General features: G+C 40.9%; 1 protein-coding gene across 12 annotated transcripts in view; it reads right to left on the bottom strand.

Moving 5' to 3' along the window:
- TLN2 (talin 2) overlaps positions 1-14,005 on the bottom strand; it is a 493,069-nt gene that overhangs the window by 247,611 nt on the left and 231,453 nt on the right. For 2 of the 12 annotated variants that reach the window (XM_081507553.1, XM_081507547.1), the window contains exon 4: positions 1,434-1,533. The exons of the other annotated variants lie outside the window; for them this stretch is intronic. The gene's annotated coding sequence lies outside the window, so the exon portion shown is untranslated. The remainder of the gene's footprint in view (positions 1-1,433; positions 1,534-14,005) is intronic. 12 annotated transcript variants of the gene reach the window in all.

The raw sequence follows: 14,005 nt of genomic DNA on the forward strand, positions 1-14,005 counted from the left end.
ATTAATGAAAAGTCAAGTTGGACTCTTATGGCAAGGATTAGCTTGATATAAAAATAATACTTTCTAAAAAAATAATAATAATAATACTTTCTGGGACTTCCCTGGTGGTCCAATGGTTAAGAATCTGGCTTGCAATGCAGGGGACAGGGGTTTGATCCCCGGTCAATGAACTAAGATCCCCGATGCCATGGAGCAAGCAAGCTCGCACCATAACTAGAGAGTCTGAGCACCACAACAGAAGACCCTGCATGGCACAACTAAGACCCAATGCGGCCAAATAAAAAATATATTAATATAGACACTTTCTGCAGAAATAGGAAAACAAAGAATATATTTAAAGCCATTAGAGCTGGATAATAGGGTATGTGAGTGACTCATCAAAGGAGATAAACTGAAGTTAAGCTAAGAAAAGCCACAATTATGAGTAAGCCCACACCAAGAGCTTCCCTACTTCTCTCTCACCCTTCTTTAAGGGTATAGAGAACTGTGTTGTCAGAGCCAAATGTGGAAATTATGTGACATTTTTCAGGGGAAAAAAAACACCGCAGCTCTGCTTCCTTCTCTGCCTCCAACCCAAGGAAGATTGTAGACAATACACACCACACTTTCACCTAGATTCATTGCTACCCTCATCTAAGAATCAAACATCTCAGCATCCAAGTAACATAACTTAATCCAAACTTGGAAAAAGAAAGCAGAGCACAGTATAGGCCGGTTAGAAATGCTCCTTTGCTTCTCCAAGTTGCTCTGCAAAAATTAAAAAGCACAATTGTTCAATCCTCTAAACTAGCTTCTATGCTGTGAGTCTAACTTGTAGGATTAATAGAAACTCCAGAAGAAAAGTCATTTTAACAATGCATATTTTCTAACTGAACCTTTCTTCTCTACATATAAAGCTGGGAAAGGTTTTCAACATCTTCAGCATAACACTTCACTCTGAAAACTAACACATCAGGAGAAATGATCTAGAAAGCTTCAGGAAACTTCTACACAGCTGCAAGCTCTCCAGATTTCAGGAACAACCACCTTCATTGTAACAAAAAAGTGTTTCCAAGAGGAAGGTTGTTGAATGACTAACTCTCCAAGATTGCTGCTCTCCCTGGTTCCTCCCGCCGGTGGACAGAGTCTTGGAGCTCCTTCAACATGCAGTCCTGGCGATTGGTACGTGGCCAGTACCCTAGCTACAGTGGGAGAGTCCATGCCTCTGAGCCCCTCTTTAGAGCACACAGGAGTATTTTAATACACAACCAGTTCAGAGCAGTCACTCCCAGTCCTCTAGCCGGGAGTTCCTACAGGGTCTTCCATCAACACTAGGGTCCACGGTCTCAGTAATCATCTCACAGTAACAGGCTCCAATGTCTGAGAGCCTTCCTTTGTGCCATGGGAGTAGCAGGGAAGACTGGAAAGAGGGATGAGAAGAATGGAATAAAAACCTTCTCGGGACTTCCCTGGTGGTCCAGTAGTTAAGACTCCATGCTTCCACTGCAGAGGATGGGGGTTCGACCTCTGGCTGAGGAACTAAGATCCCACATGCTGCATGGCAAAAAAAAAAAAAAGCATGCAGTAATGTCATGATCAATGTACATATCTGAGTATATCTGAAAAAAAAATGTTAGCAAGCAGGAAATTAAAAAAAAAAAAGAAAACTTTTCAAATTTTGTACCAGGAAATCGTTGATGAAGTGGGACATAGACCTATCAGAGTATCTAAACAAAGGTGGAATAAAGGAATAGGAGAAAACGTTCCAATTCCAGTTCAAATTCAATGAAATCCTGTAGAACTGTTTCCCCACGTCTTGGGTGACTATGGCCCTCTCTGCTGTTACTGAAGGAAGAAATGTGTATCTTAAACAGCAACGGAGAGATGAACCAGCATGGATCATTCGACCTCCTTTACGATTCTCCTTTCTTTTCAGAAAGGACTTTTCATCAGGCTGATGACAAACCCTGCTTCCTAGTCCATACTTTAAATGCGACAGCATATGTTTTCATATGCTAGTAAAAGGTATACACTTCTTCCTTTACATCTTTAGCACTAAAATCTTTCTCCCTCCTCTAGGCCTCTGATTTAGATGTTCCTAAAACCGAAATGAACAGGAACCTCAAAGGAGCACCACTCAGAGTGACAGGCACTTCAGACAGTTCAGCAGTCAGAGGTGTGAAGAGGCATCGAGGGCCATGGCCGTGCCAGGCGGCCTCCGGGATTCAGGTATGACAGCCCACGCCAGGTTGCTCACAGAGGCATGACAAAGGCAGAGCAGCGAGTGTGTCTACTGCTTCTGTTTCAGTCGTGTTTCTTCTCTCTGCAACTCTGCTAACAGCTCTTTATAAATGTGCAATCGATGTTAAGTGGGTACCTCAGCATATTAGATCAGGGAGGTGAAATGTCGGCGTCACTTAGCTCAGGGAGAGAGAGCAGACTGTGAAGCCAAAACCAGAAAGTGATCACCAAGAGGCCTTCAAAGGATGGCTCTCGAGGGAGACCATATCAAGGATGGATATCACATCACTGCCGTCACTGTCAGGCGGAGCCCCTGGACTCACCCTAACTCAGATGCAGCAAGTGGACTTGGCCTGGCTAACTTCTGCCTTCTGCTCGGACACATTTCAGCCGCTGCACTGTTTTCTTTAAATCCATAAAGCTGACAGGATGGAAGTAAAGCAGCTGACCTCACTCCAGAGAATGCCTGTGCACTGTGATTTATAAACTCACAGTCCAAACAATCTGAGCCCCATGAGGCCTTGCATTTAAATCCAAACTCCAGTCAGGACATTTTATGGGCATGTGGCATACCACAGCCTGTCCCATTAGGTTAAAAAACCTTCCTGAGGGGACTTTCTGTGCCTAAGACTTTGCCTTCCAGTGCAGGAGAGTGTGGGTTTGATCCCTGGTCGGGTAGTGAAGATCTCATATTAGTGAAGATCTCATATGTCCCGTGGCTAAAAAAAACAAAACATAAAACAGAAGCAATCTTGTAACAAACTCAATAAAGACTTTAAAAATGGTCTACATAAAAAAAAAAAAAAAAAACAACCAAACTTTAAAATCTTCCTGAAGAAGCACGCTGGGGTGACGCCTTCTCACCTGCCAGAGCCAGTCCAGATGGCCCGGGCTATACAGGCCACAGAGAGGAACATGCCATTTCTGCACTGCTCTCCTGAAAAAGTCATTATTTATTAAGTGCTTTCTAAGAAAATGAGGTTAATAAGACAACCCAGAAACTAGATGAAAAGGCAATAGCGAAAGCACCTTATTTACTGAAGTATACTGGTGGCTACCCCCTCCAGGATTCTTGCCTGGAGAATTCCATGGACAGAGGAGCCTGGCAGGCTACAGGCCATGGGGTTGCACAGAGTTGGACACAGCTAGAGTATAAGGATGTTAAGAATTCAAGAAACAAATATTCTGGGGAGACAACAAAAGCCTCAGACTCACACACAATTCCCTGTGAAATTCCCAGGTGGCGCTAGTGGTTAAGAACCCACCCGCCAATGCAGGAGATATAATCAGAGACGCGGGTCTGATCCCTGGGTCAGGAAGATCTCCTGGAGGAGGAAATGCAACCCACTCCAGTATTCTTGCCTGGAGAATCCCATAGATGGAGGAGCCTGGAGGGCTACGGTCTATAGGGTTGCAGAGTCTGACATGACTGAAGTGACTTAGTAGTAGCAGCACATAAGATTCCCTGTGAAATTCCCTGTGTAAGATGAAGACTGGGGAGAAACCTGCAACGCCCGTCAGAGCTTTTACTGCATCTATCTAGAAACGGTGATTTTGAGAAAAAGCATAATGAAAGCAGTAAAAAATGAAAACTCACTCATCAGATTCTAAAACAACAGTAAAGTTGAAATAACTACATCCTCACAGTGGTAGAAGCTTACAGATAAATTAGACATGATATGATGTTCATATGCGATAAAAGTTGTCACCAAAATTCCATGAGGAAATGAAACAGTACTTAAAAAGGGGTGCCGTGAAAATTGTTTAATTTGAAAAAAAAAGATCATACTTCATATTATAGGCCATAAAATTTACATCAATTAAAAGATTTTTTAAAAAACAAAACATAAAACAGAAAGATCTCTGTAATTTATCTCAGTCAGAATGGCAAAGTCTTTCTAAGTAAAAACAACACAAGAGAAGAAATCACAAAGGGATTTCACAATATAAATAGTAAAAGCATTATAAAATAAACCCAGAAGATAAGTAATCAACTTTGAAAATCTGCTTGCAGAATATTACTACCTATCTGAGAAATACCAGCTAGGGCTGGCAAAAAATAATTAAGAAAATAAAACAAATCTCCTAATGCAAAATGGTTAAAGAATAGTAACAAATTTAAAAAAAATAGGAAGGAAATATAAAGGGGGGGAAGTTCATCCTCAATAACATGTTTAAAGTACAAATCCAAATACGACATTCTCTAATTATCATGTTAGAAGGTATCTGAATACTCATCAAGTTGGCAGGAAATACAGTGAAATACACACTTCTGTCTATAGGAGGTACAATTAAGGGGCACAGCCAGTATGGCCATGTTATTTAAAGATTGTAAATATAGTGGTCACATATTTTAGACTGCTAACTTCTTTTGTAGATATTTAAAGGAGATAAATAAAGATAAGCAGTTTTTAGGTTTGAGAACATTTTTCACTCCTTTCATAAGCACGATAAAAAATATTACAAATTACGCATTCATACTACACAAAGACTAAAAGAAAATCTTCCTAAATTTTTTAATTTTAAATTATTTAATAATAAATTTTATTATCTTCAAATTCTGGTTTGTTAATGATTTATAGTTTGTCATGTTTTGATTTCCTACAATGTGCATATACAGTCGACATTCTCATAATCAACATAACTCTTGACTCAAAGCTACTCTTTGGTGGGTATGCTATACCCACTATGGAGTACTATGCCTACAAGAGTCTGTCTGTTCTTAAGCCTGTTCAAGTCAGTTGTATTTATTATGTATTTGTATATTTAAATATCTGGGCTTCCCTGGTGGCTCAGTTGTAAAGAATCCATTTGCCAATGCAGGAGAGGCAGGTTCGATCTCTGGGTCTGGAAGATTCCCTGGAGAAGGAAAGGGCAACCCACTCCAGTATCCTTGCCTGGGAAACCCATGGACAGAGGAGCCTAACAGGCCACAGTCCAAGGAGTCACAAAATAGCTGGACACAACTTAGCGACTAAACACCACCACCTGATCTCTACATATGTGTATGGATATTTGGTTTATTTCCTATTTGGGAGTTGACAGGACTGGGCGCATGTGTCTACTGCCCTGCCTGTGACATCTGTGTACAAGTCTTTGTAAAACATAGCCTACGTATTTCTCTTGGGTGAATCCCAAGGAGTAGAATGTCTAGGACATATGATAGGTGCTATGTTTGTTCAAAAAGTGATGCTGGGCAAATTGTTTATTTGATTAAAAAAAGCTAGATCATAATTGATACTACACATGGCAATAAAATTTATAGGAATTCATAGAGATTTTAAAAAACTAGAGCATAAGACATGGGAAGCTGAAGAAACTGCCCAATGTTTTCCAAAGAGTTGTACCATTTCACATCCCTACCCATAATGTGTATGAGTCCCACTTGCTCCACGTCAGCTATATGTATGTTTTGTAGGACACGGGATCCCTTGTTTACGAAATACACACCATACACAGCTGAGTCTACTTTTAAGGCATTAGAGTATAAGGTGACCATCCTAATTAATTATGAATGGGAATTTTTAATTTCTACCCTCTCCCTATAGCACAGATGATAATGGAAAAAAAAGTACATTGATAACAATGTACATCTATTGAGTGTTTACCATATGCTTGATTCTACGCATTCCATCTTGTAAATATTTTACGACCCGACAAAGCTAACTGTGTGTGCGTGCTAAGTCATTTCAGTCGTGTTCGAGTCTTTGAGACCCTATGTACTATAGCCCACCAGGCTCCTCTGTCCACGGGATTCTCCAGGCAAGAATACTAACATGGGTTGCTATGCCCTCCGCCACAGGATCTTCCCGACCCAGTGATCGAACCTGTGTCTCTTACATCTCCTGCACTGGCAAGCGGCTTCTTTATTACTAGGGCCACCTAGAAAGCCCTAATAAGCTAAGGACTAAAGTTAAACCGTTAAACCCATCTTATAGATGATTTAAGTATGGGGAAAAGACAACAAATAAATTATACATGATCACAGAGCTAATGAATGGCAGAGTCAGAAACTGAACTCAGAAATCTGAGCACTGAGCTTTAGCTCTTAACTACTGTCTGTATCCCAGAATCCCCAGCTATCATCTACACATTCCTGAACGTTGGTTACTCATCTTTTTTAGTATTCATTTATTTATTTAGCTGTGCTGGATCTTAGTTGTGGCATGCGAGATCTTAAGTTGTGGCATGTGGGATCTAGCTCCCTGACTAGAGATCAAACCCAGGCCCCATGCATTGGAAGTATGGTGTCTTAGCCACTGGACCACCAGGAAAGCCCCTCAGTTATTTATTTTACAAAGCTATGAATGATTCCTAATATTTCTTTTCAACCCTACCTCAGAAACAACTGATTTTAAGTCTTTAAGAAACAGATTGAGAAAGAAGCCCTGGAATATTATTTGAGCTAAAGAGTCAGAACAAATGCTCAATTCTTACAATACCAACATTTCTACATAATATAAAATCAGCACAGCAATGACAGGGTGGATATTGATTAATTCAGTCCAGCACCTCACTGAGTAAAACCCAAAAGTTGGTCCTAAGCAGTGAGAAAGTACTATTTCAAGGAACATGGCTTACTTTGTAACAGAGTGCTTTTCTGCTGCAAAGAAGAAAAAAACAAAAAAACTCCTGAGCAGACAGACTCATTAGCCACTGTGTGTCAGACTGCTGTCCTGTTACTGAAAGGCCTGACCATAAAGACCCAGGGCTGGAAGATAACCAGGTCAGCAATGTGTTGTATTTTAAGAACTTCCTGGCATTTGTAGCCATTATTCTAATGGGTGAAAACAGAGGGTAATTGTGCAGCCACTTCTTTGTCTAAGGAGAGCCTAGGAGTCCAACAGGGATCGAGGACAGTAGCTGCTTTAAAGAGAAAGCAAGCAGCAGCAGACTGCAATATTGACCATGTGATAGAGAATTTTGATTCATCATCAAAAGAAAAGAAAGGTTAGAAAAAATAATCAGCATCTCCCCAGTACTGACACAACAAAAGGAAATAGTTCTACTAGAGAGATTAACTCCAGATAAAAGGGTCTTCAAGAGACAGAGGATTGTTCGATGACAAATTAGATTTTTAATACCTACTGAGTGCACAGCATGCTGCTGGGGTTGGGGGACAGGAAGTTAGGCGGTAGTTAGACACAAACAAGTAGGAAACAGGGGCTTTCCTGGGGGTACAGTGGATAAGAATCTGCCTGCCAATGTAAGGGGCATGGGTTTGATCCCTGGTCCGGGAAGATTCCACGTCACGGAGTAACTGGGCCCTGCACCATGATTACTGAGCCCATGAGCTGCAACTACTAAAGCCTGTGGGCCTAGAGCCTGTGCTCTGCAACAAGAGAAGTCACGAAATGAGACGCCCATGCACCGCAACAAAGAGAGCCCCTCGCTCACCCCAACTAGAGAAAGCCTGTGCACAGCAACAAAGGCCCAGCACAACTGAAAATCAATCAATAAATATTTTTTTAAAAAAAGAAGGCAGAAACAGAAGGGGGATCTCTATGCCAGGTTGGAGTTTATCATGCAATTGGGGAAAGTGCCTATGCTCTGGAAACAATCATGACACATTAAGGGTGGGTCACTAGCTATTCACCACCACCGCCTTTGCTAACACTAAGTGCAGCCACAGTGTCAAGTCCTCCCAAAATGCTGCCTCATTTAATTCTACCCAGAATCACACGAGGCAGGCATTGCTCATCTCCATTTTATAGATTATTAAACAAATTGGCGAAAGTTTCGCTACTTGCATCTACCCATGTAGCTGGTAAGTGGTAGAGCCAGGAATCCAGTGTAGCTCTGTTTGACTCCAAAGCTGATGCTTAGTTACTAGGTTATAAAAACTCTCCAGAGCCTTCAGAAACTCTTTCAAGAATGATCCCTCTGGTTAGTAAGGGCCTGGAAGGCTTCCTGTAGGAAGGAAAGTCATATGGCAGAGAGACTGAAGAAAAGGGGGCAAGAACATTACAGTGGGCAGCCACTTGGTAGCATGTGGTCAAACACAAACATTCACCACTCACTTCATATATGCCAGGCTCTGGTGACAGTGATGAGAAAGTCAGACCTGATCCATGCTCTCCAGGGACTCAGTGTTTATCAAGAGAGGCACACACCTCCACGAGGGTGAGTCTACCAGGCAGGGACATACTCCTGACGGTCTGGCACATTTGGCAAGCCCACCATTTACACCTGATCTAAAAAATAACAGTGAGTACTCTGTTTACCAGATAGCATGGCATTGCCATAAATCAATAGCATAAAGTCAGTTTTCACTTCCTGGGACTGAACAGCTTTGAAACTTTAATCTTTCTTAAATTGGATGATACTTCCATTATTTCAAATTATGAGAAAACAAGGAGGCTTTATAAATATTTTAATATCAGCCTATCTTTTTGTGGAATATAGTTGGTTTAGAATGTTGTGTCAGTTTCATTTGTACAGCAAAGTGATTTGGCTATAGATACACATATATTCATTCTTTTTCAGATTCTTTTCTCATATAGGTTATCCCAGAATACTGAGTAGAGTTCCATGTGATATACAGTACGTCCTTGTCGGTCATGTATCTTATATATAATAGTGTATATGTGTGTTCATCCCAAGGTTCTGATTTACTCCTTCCCCCAGCCCCACCACATTTCCCCTTGGTAACCACGTTTGTTTTCGATATCTATAAGTCTGTTTCTGTTTTGTAAATAAGTGCATTTGTTTCTTTTATTTTTTAAAAAATTTAGATTCCACATATGAATGATATATGATATTTATCTTTCTTGTCTGACTTATTTCACTAGTATGATAATCTGCAGAATCCATCCATGTTGTTGCAAATGACATTATTTCATTCAATATCAGCCTATCCTAAAGTGGCATAATAGATTATACATGTGATCATAAGATGCAATCATACCCCTCACCCTTTCCTTCCTGAAAAATTCAGCCTTAAACTCGTTAGGTGCAAAAGAACAAAACAGGTGCCAGTAATGGGTATGGGAGAGGGTTCCATGGTGCTCAGAATAAAGGAAAACTAGAAGGAACCCCATGGTGTTAAATTGGAATTTAAAGCATAAGTGTCGATTTTCAATATAGATAGGCAGGTTTTCAGGACAGACAGGCAGACAGATACTTTTCTGTATGTCTGTAATACACAGACACATAAAGATGTAGTACTGACAAAGCAAATACACACACACACACACACACACACACACCAGTCAATCTTCACCATTTACTGATTCCATATTTCTGAATCTATTTACTCAGTAAAGTTTATTTGTAACCTTAAACTTGATACCTGCAGCATTTTCCTGGTTATTCTTGGACACATGCACAGTAGGAAAAACTCTGAGTGACCTGATATACATTTTCCCAGCTGAAATTTAAGAAGTCAATGCTCTGCCATCTTGTTTCAGCTCTCACACTGCAAAAATGTCCTTATTGTGGTCTCTTTAGTGCCATGTTTTTTGCATTTTCTGTGGTTTGCTTCGTAATTACACTGCTTAAAATGGCCCCAAGCATAGTGATGACCTGTCTTGTGTTCCTAAGTACATGGATACTGCAATGTGCCTTATGGGGAAAACAGCTGTTGGCCAAGAGTTCAATGTAAATGAATCAACAATATATATTAAGTACATTGTCTTTAAATAGAAACACACATAACACATGGTTACATACTGATTACTTAACAAAGATGTTGTGACTGAGGCTGGCAAGAACCCAACCCTGTATTTCCCTAAGGAGCAATGGTTCAGTATTTGCTAATTCTATGTTCACTTTGGCTTTATAAATCACAATTACTGTAAATATCAAGAATCAAATGTTTTCCCCAGCTCTGTCCACTGAGGAAGCCTGGGACAGATAATACCCCAGTAGCAAAGATCACACTCAGTGCCAAGATATTGGCTTCAAATCACCTTTTTTCTAATAAAACCTACCAAAGCTCCTTGGAGAAATGGCTGATTCTAGGACTGGAGAAGGGGAAATATAAGATGAACCTGGCATATCTTTTTCTGTCCGAAAGTAAAGAATTGCTCAAAGAATGATGACGCATCAAAAGGCCACAGGAACAAATTCGAATGGGCTCCACTGGCCACATCAAGAACAATGTGAACATAAAAATAATAGTTACAGATTATGTCTTGCTGAATAAAATATGAAAACACTAGTCCATACCAATATAAATAAATGAATAAACAAAATGAAAATTTGATAAGAAGTGGAATAGTTATACAGTTTACAAGTATCTCCCAACAAAGTCGTTATTCATCAGAAAGAGAAAAACAAAACAGCAATTAAAACCTTTCAGTCAGTTCAGTTCATTTGCTCAGTCGTGTCTGACTCTTTGCGACCCCATGAATTGCAGCATGCCAGGCTTCCCTGTCCATCACCAACTCCCGGAGTCCACCCAAACCCATGTCCATTGAGTCAGTGATGCCATCCAGCCATCTCATCCTCTGTTCTCCCCTTCTCCTCCCGCCCCCAATCCTTCCCAGCATCAGGGTCTTTTACGATGAGTCAACTCTTCGCAGGAGGTGGCCAAAGTATTGGAGTTTCAGTTTCAACATCAGTCCTTCCAGTGAACACCCAGGACTGATCTCCTTTAGGATGGACTGGTTGGATCTCCTTGCAGTCCAAGGGACTCTCAAGAGTCTTCTCCAACACCACAGTTCAAAAGCATCAATTCTTATACGCTCAGCTTTCTTTATAGTCCAACTCTCACATCCATACATGAGCACTGGAAAAACCATAGCCTTGACTAGACGAACCTTTATTGGCAAAGTGATGTCTCTGTTTTTTAATATGCTGTCTAGGTTGGTCATAACTTTCCTTCCAAAGAGTAAGCGTCTCTTAATTTCATGGCTGTAATCACCATCCGCAGTGATTTTGGAGCCCCCCAAAATAAAGTCTGACACTGTTTCCACTGCTTCCCGGTCTATTTCCCATGAAGTGATGGGACCAGATGCCATGATCTTAGTTTTCTGAACATTGAGCTTTAAGCCAACTTTTTCACTCTTCTCTTTCTCTTTCATCAAGAGGCGTTTTAGTTCCTCTTCACTTTCTGCCATAAGGGTGGTGTCATCTGCATATCTGAGGTTATTGATATTTCTCCCAGCAATCTTGATTCCAGCTTGTGCTTCTTCCAGCCAAGCATTTCTCATGATGTACTCTGCATATACATTAAATAAGCAGGGTGACAATATATAGCCTTGACGGACTCCTTTTCCTATTTGGAACCAGTCTGTTGTTCCATGTCCAGTTCTAACTGTTGCTTCTTGACCTGCATACAGGTTTCTCAAGAGACAGGTCAGGTAGTCTGGTATTCCCATCTCTTTCAGAATCTTCCACAGTCTATTGCGATCCACACAGTCAAAGGCTTTGGCATAGTCAATAATGCAGAAATAGATGTTTTTCTGGAACTCTCTTGCTTTTTCGATGATCCAGCGGATGTTGGCAATTTGATCTCTGGTTCCTCTGCCTTTTCTAAAACCACCTTGAACTTCTGGAAGTTCTTGGTTCACGTATTGTTGAAGCCTGGCTTGGAGAATTTTGAGCATTACTTTACTAGTGTGTGAGATCAGTGCAATTGTGCGGTAGTTTGAGCATTCTTTGCCATTGCCTTTCTTTGGGATTGGGATGAAAACTGACCTTTTCCAGTCCTGTGGACACTGCTGAGTTTTCCAAATTTGCTGGCATATTGAGTGCGGCACTTTCACAGCATCATCTTTCAGGATTTGAAATAGTTCAACTGGAATTCCGTCACCTTCACTAGCTTTGTTCATTGTGATACTTTCTAAGGCCCACTTGACTTCGCACTCCAGGATGTCTGGCTCTAGGTGAGTGATCACACCATTGTCATTATCTGGGTTGTGAAGATCTTTTTTGTACAGTTCTTCTGTGTATTCTTGCCACCTCTTCTTAATATCTTCTGCTTCTATTAGGTCCATACCATTTCTGTCCTTTATCGAGCCCATCTTTGCATGAAATGTTCCCTTGGTATCTCTAATTTTCTTGAAGAGATCTCTAGTCTTTCCTTTTCTATTGTTTTTCTCTGTTTCTTTGCATTGATCACTGAGGAAGGCTTTCTTATCTCTCCTTGCTATTCTTTGGAACTCTGCATTCAAATGGGAATATCTTTCCTTTTCTCCTTTGCTTTTCGCTTCTCTTCTTTTCATAGCTATTTGTAAGGCCTCCTAAGACGGCCATTTTGCTTTTTTGCATTTCTTTTCCATGGGGATGGTCTTGATCCCTGTCTCCTGTACAATGTCACGAACCTCTGTCCATAGTTCATCAGGCACTATGTCTATCAAATCTAGTCCCTTAAGTCTATTTCTCTTCCACTGTATAATCATAAGGGATTTGATTTAGGTCATACCTGAATGGTCTAGTGGTTTTCCCTACTTTCTTCAATTTAAGTCTGAATTTTGCAATAAGGAGTTCATGATCTGAGCCACAGTCAGCTCCCGGTCTTGTTTTTGATGACTGTATAGAGCTTCTCCATCTTTGGCTGCAGAGAACATAATCAATCTTATTTCGGTGTTGACCATCTGGTGATGTCCATGTGTAGAGTTTTTTCTTGTGTTGTTGGAAGAGGGTGTTTGCTATGACCAGTGCGTTCTCTTGGCAAAACTCTATTAGCCTTTATCCTGCTTCATTTTGTACTCCAAGGCCAAATTTGCCTGTTACTCCAGGTGTTTCTTGACTTCCTACTTTTGCATTCCAGTTCCCTATAATGAAAAGGACAACTTTTTTGGGTGTTAGTTCTAAAAGGTCTTGTAGGTCTTCATAGCACCGTTCAACTTCAGCTTCTTCAGCGTTACTGGTTGGCGCATAGACTTGGATTATCGTGATATTGAATGGTTTGCCTTGGAAACGAAGAAAGATCATTCTGTCGTTTTTGAGATTGCATCCAAGTACTGCATTTCAGACTCTTTTGTTGACCATGATGGCTACTCCATTTCTTCTAAGGGATTCCTGCCCACAGTAGTAGATACAATGGTCATCTAAGTTAAATTCACTCATTCCAGTCTATCTTAGTTCGCTGATTCCTAGAATGTCGACGTTCACTCTTGCCATCTCCTGTTTGACCACTTCCCATTTGCCTTGTTTCATGGACCTAACATTCCAGTTTCCCATGCAATATTGCTCTTTACAGTATCGGACCTTGCTTCTATCACCAGCCACATCCAAAAGTGGGTATTGTTTTTGCTTTGGCTTCATTCCTTCATTCTTTCTGGAGTTATTTCTCCACTGATCTCCAGTAGCATACTGGGCACCTACCAACCTGGGGAGTTCCTCTTTCCGTATCCTATCATTTTGCCTTTTCATAGCCAATACAACCTCAATCATGTGACGACATGAACATCATCAGTATTGGGACAAAACTAGATTGTGTACCACGTGTGTGTGTGCTCAGTTGTGTCCAAACCTTTGTGACCTCATGAACTGCAGCCCACCAGGCTCCTCTGTGCATAGGATTTCCCAGGCAAGAATACTGGAGTGGGTTGCCAATCCCTTCTCCAGGATCTTCCCAACCCAGGAATCAAACTCGAGTCTCCTACATCTCCTGCATTGGCAGGCAGGTTCTTTACCGCTGAGCCACCTGGGAAGTCCAGTGACAGAACACAAAACGAACAGCATCATTCTTGTGATATTCTTAACCAAAGATGCAAAACTTCAATTTATTCATGAGGTAAGACCATAACATTGAAAGATAAACTACAAACTAATAGTCTTTTCATCTGCAATAGTGTCACAGTCATGAAAGTCCAGAAGAGACTCACGGACCATC

Source organism: Giraffa tippelskirchi, chromosome 7, assembly GCF_054371585.1.
Source record: "Giraffa tippelskirchi isolate mGirTip1 chromosome 7, T2T-mGirTip1v1.2.pri, whole genome shotgun sequence".
Classification (NCBI taxonomy): Eukaryota; Metazoa; Chordata; class Mammalia; order Artiodactyla; family Giraffidae; genus Giraffa; species Giraffa tippelskirchi.